Source organism: Solanum stenotomum, unplaced genomic scaffold (genome assembly GCF_019186545.1).
Source record: "Solanum stenotomum isolate F172 unplaced genomic scaffold, ASM1918654v1 scaffold24406, whole genome shotgun sequence".
NCBI lineage: Eukaryota > Viridiplantae > Streptophyta > Magnoliopsida > Solanales > Solanaceae > Solanum > Solanum stenotomum.
The window spans coordinates 1,246-6,806 of record NW_026028002.1 but is presented as its reverse complement, the minus strand read 5'-3'; the positions used below and the strand labels follow the sequence as shown (position 1 = coordinate 6,806).

At 29.5% G+C, this 5,561-nt stretch overlaps 1 pseudogene; it reads right to left on the bottom strand.

Moving 5' to 3' along the window:
• Window positions 1-460: 460 nt before the first annotated feature.
• Window positions 461-1,759, bottom strand: LOC125851322 (1-aminocyclopropane-1-carboxylate oxidase homolog 1-like; annotated as a pseudogene).
• Window positions 1,760-5,561: the final 3,802 nt, after the last annotated feature.

Below are 5,561 nucleotides of genomic sequence, written 5' to 3'. Positions count from 1 at the left end.
ACTAATTAGGCATTATTAGATCTCTAGTTGACCTAATTATTATAATTAAATTGCTATTTTTTGAAGATCAGTTCTAAGTTTAAAAATAAAGCTTATGCTAGTTGATACTGACAGTTAGCCCAAAATGTACATATTTTATGTTAAATGATATAATAATAATTTCAAATCAATTATGCAGATACTTGGAAAGAGTTGATTTTTACTTAATTAAGTATAAGCCAATCTAGAATGTTTAAAATATTCCCATGCATAATTGTACATCTTATTGAGTTTCTCTAATTCAATCAAATAATTCAAGTGCTTCTAAGCATAATCATGAAAATTACTTGTAGAATTTATTGATGGTAACATAATAAACATACATAATTTGACATAAATAGTTATACAAACAACCTTATTTGATTCAAAATCTCTCATTTCCACAACTATTCCAACACATACCTTTCCTGTTACATTTGCGATGATAATTGCTGAACAATTTAGTCTAAAGTCTAAAATGCAACAGAGCTGAAGTGCCATCCAGCCCTTTGTTATTGAAATAAGTTGTGAACTCCTTCATCGTTGTTTCCCTGTACTTCGGAGGATTCTGTTCCGATATCAGCTCCTTTATAGGTCCATACAGCCTATGTGTTGTCACACAATTCGTCATGAAGAAGCATGCCAACGATATCCTTGGACCAACTTTATTTGCCAGTACTCTATGATCAACACTTTTGAACTTGTCATTCGTTATAAGCTGAAAATGATCGAGTCAAAAATATCATAAGCTATAAGATAATTATGTTTCTGAAACAGGTATGATAAATGTAACACTACTTGCCTGTAGAAGATCTCCTATATTGACCACGAGTGCTCCGGGAGTAGGGGGAACCATCTACCCAATGGTTCTGATGTAGGACTTGGAGACCGCCTATGTTGTCTTGGAGAAGCACGGTGAGGAAGTCGTTGTCAGCATGCTTACTGGTGCCTAGAGTAAGTTCAGGTTGTGGACATGCTGGATAATATTGGCCTATAGCAAGAAGCCCCTCTCCACAACCCATATCCTTGAGGTGGTTTGGTTCGAGGCCAATAGCCTCGGACACTAGTTCAAATAGAGTGTCACCTAATGTCATCACTTGGTTCGTGTACTCGAGGAGAATATCCCTATCACAAATGCACAATAATCAAATTAAAATACAATACAATATTTAAACCTCTCTATAACGATATTGTTTGTTTGACCATAATACCTGCAGACAGAAGGGAGGTGTTCGGGCTTTGGAGGTATAGGAGCTATAGTGGCACGAAAAGTGTCCCTCCAGTTGGTTACTGGTGCTGTAAACAGATCAAAATTGCTGTTAAATGTGAACTCTTTTGTCAAGTCTCGCGTATACCACTGCTTCTTCACCTCAGTATCTTGCTCAAAGAACCTGGTAACACCGTCTTTCATTGCATCCATAACATGACTAGGAATCCCATGATTGATCACTTGAAAGAAACCCCAACTCTCGGATGCATGGCCAACTTCCTGGACTATGTTCTTTCGTTTGATCGGATCTTCCTTGATGCCATCAAGATCAATTATTGGAAACTTGATGAACTTCTTGTTGTTGTGACTTCTTGAAACTTCAATCTTTGATGGTTGTACAAACATTCTTGGTACTTTGATTATACCTGCATCGACTAGTCCCTTAACACCGGCTTTCGTCTTATCAAAGGCTTGTAGTTCAGCCATTCTTTCATACTTTGGTACATGTATGTTGATCTTGATCATTTCCATTTTTCTTATGCTTTTGTCTAAATCTCAGATTTGAAGTTAAATCTGTCTTAGAGGTATTGAATGAATACCATGTAAAAGTTAAGATACATATATATATACAAATTGATTTGCACATCACCTAAGTATTACTCCGTTTGTTTTAATTTGTTAGTCTTACTTTCCTTTTTAATCTATTTCAAAAAGATTGTTTCATTCCATTTTTGGCAACTCTTTAGTTTCAACTTTCTACATTGCATCTTTAAGATCTCAAGATTGAAGTTGTATTATGGTACTTTAGTTTAATACGTCAAGATACAAAAGTCTTCATTATTTTTTTTAAAAAAACTTAGTGTCAAGTCAGAACCAAACAAATTGAAATGGAGGAAGTAATTAAAATCAAGGTCAAACCCATCAGTGGCCTCCTAAAGTTGGCATCAAGTTTCACTTAGACACCTCAAATGGAGGATGTTTATTTTAGACACCTTAAGTAGGGTCTCGCTATGTCATTTTGGAACTTTTTTTACAATAAGCAAAAAGCTGAAGGAGAGTGTAATACACTCATTGATGACATGACAAACAACCAATTAAATGATTACATGTGTAATTTTAAGTTAAAAAATATTTTAAAATCTATTTAGTAAATAAAATAAAATATTATTTAAGAAAAAATCAATTTAACCCCCCCCCCCCCTCCTCCCGGAAGGTAGTTGTCTTCTCTACTACACCCAACAATTTTTTTTTTATCAACTTTTTAAATTGTTTCGGATCTCTTTTTTTTTCTTTTTTTTTAGTGTTGTTTTGTGGTAAGAAAAGAGGGAGAGGAAGAAAGAAAGAGAGAATAAATATGAAATATGAGTGTTGGTATCCATTTTTCCGGTAAAAAAGGTGGAGGAAGGTGATTGTAGATTTAGAAAAGTAATACAATATTGAAGAAGAAGAAAAATGACTTGAAAACGGATTTGAATATTAAAATCGACCTCCATTGAAGGAGTTTAAGCTTCCAAAAATAGTGGGAGGTAGTAGCTTGAAAAATAGAGAAGAAGAAGAGAAAATAAAATAAAAAATAGCTAAATTGAGTCTTTCACGCTCTATTGTTGAGTGTATCACACTCACTTTGACATGTCAGCAAAAAGTGTCAAAATGCCGACACAACGGAGCCCTACATGAAGTGTCTAAAATGAACATCACCCAATTGAGGTGCCTAAGTGAAACCTAGTACCAACTTTAGGAGGCCACCGATGGGTTCGGCCTAAAATCAAATAAATACATATATTAACAAATAATGTTAGGTTGTCGCCCAATTAATGTAAAATCTATAACTAGTACTATTATTAATAAAGAATTTTCGACTAACGCATCGCTCTTATAGCATTCCGCATCATGTATGTTTTATGTAACGTTTCTATATAATATTTTATGATGTGCATTAAGTTTAGTATTTCATGTGACACTATAGCTTAGAACTTGAATCAATAATCTTCTTTAGATATTCTCTAACTAACCAAATTATTACTAAAAATTGCTAATGTTTGAAGATTAGAACTGAGTTTAAAAATAATGCTTCTGCTAGTTGATAATACATGTGATATAATAATAATTTCAGTCTGTAGTTTTGTCCTATCATGAACCTTCAATGCAATTATGCAAATACCTGGAAAGCTTATTTTTTATTTAATTAAGTATAGGTCAATCTAGAATGTTTAAAATATTCACATACATAAAATTTTATGCTATTTATAGTATGTGCATGTGCATTTATGTTCATATCTCAAACAGAAATGATATAGATGAACCAAACTTTTAATGGATAACAAGTGAAAAAGTTGAAGCTGTAGAATATCATAGATTGTTCTAGAATAGTCTAGTGTAGTATCTGGGATAAACTAACAAAACGTTTTTCGATTATACTTTTCTTCTTATACTATTCTGATCTACATGGCATAAATAAGTTTTTTTTCGTCGATTTTCGAACATGTATGTTGAGTTGTTAATGGAATTACGAAAATTTCTTGTCTAATCTTGTTGCATCTGTTTACTAATTAGGCATTATTATGTCTCTCATTGACCTAATTATTATAATTAAATTGCTAATTTTTTAAGATCAGTTCTAAGTTTAAAAACAAAGCTTCTGCTACTTGATACTGACATTTAGCCCATAATGTACATATTTTATGTTACATGATATAATAATTATTTCAAATCAATTATGGTGATACTTGGACATAGTTGATTTTTACTTAATAAGTTTAAGCCAATCTAGAATGTTTAAAATATTCCCATGCATAAAATTTTTATGATATATATATACCATATATCATATAATATAATATATAATAATATATGACTAAAAATAATAGGAGAAATAAAGTTAAAAATTAAATTACTAAAATACCCCTACACTAAAATAAATATCTAATTAATTAAATTTTAAAATTTAAATAAACAAATAAAGAATTTGATACAATATATTCAAAAGAAAGAAAAAAATAAAGGAACATGGGAGCACAATAATAAATGGAAAGATAAATGGTTGGACTTCTATTTAGTCACTTGATGCACTTCAATTCATTAGTTATCACATTATAAATTTTCTTAGTTATTTATCAACTAATAAATTTGTCCGCGCTTTGCGCGAAATACATGATCATTTTATAAACTTGTTATTAATTAAAAATTAAAACTTATTTTTATTACTATAGCTCTTTCAAGAATGTTTTAATATTATAAATTATAACATATTATTGATGAAAATTTATCACTGTGCAAATTCCTTTTTGCTTCGAGAGGTAAAGTTAAAATTTAAATTTGATGAATTTTGAATTTTTATCTTTTAAGTTATTGAATTCTAAATTAGTTTGTGTATTTATTTGATGAAATTTGAGAAGAGGTTTTCAAGTTTTCAACGACACAACGTTTTTTAAAAGATAAAATATTTATCTTTTCTTGATATTATAAAAGTAATAAATGAAATAAATAAATATATTTTTAAAATAGTGGACAAATAAAATTAAACGGAAGGGATAATATAGTAATTTCAATAATAAATAAAAAGGCACAAAATTTTACTCATAAATCACATTCGTTGAGTGTGTTTTATACCTTTCATTCTCAGCTCTTTCTATTTAGGTATCTGAGAAGAGGTTTTGAGGTTTTCAACGACATGACGCTTTTTAAAAGATAAAATATTTATCTATTCTTGATATTATAAAAGTAATAAATGATATAAATAAATATATTTTAAAAATAGTGGACAAATACAATTAAACGGAAGGGGTAATATAGTAATTTGATCAATAAATGAGAAAAAACAGAATTTTACTCATAAATCACGTTCGTTGAATGCTTTTTATGCCTTTCATTCTTAGCTCTTTCTATTTAGGTATCTGAGAAGGGGTTTTCAATGACATGATGTTTTTGAAAAGATAAAATATTTATCCTTTCTTGATATTATAAAAGTAATAAATGAAATAAATAAATATATTTTAAAAATAGTGGACAAAAAAAATACTTACACGGAAGGGGTAATATAGTAATTTCAAAGATATATAAGAAGACACATAATTTTACTTAATCGTGTTCTCTGAATGTGTTTTATTCTTTTCATTCTCAACCTTTTTTATTTAGGTATCTATGAACGGGTTTTCAACGACATGCCCTTTTTTAAAAGATAAAATGTTTATCTTTTCTTGATATTATAAAAGTAATAAATGAAATAAATAAATATATTTTAAAAACAGTGGACAAATAAAATTAAAATAGAAGGATAAAATAGTAATTTCAACAATAAATAAGATGACACAGAATTTTACTCATAAATCGTATT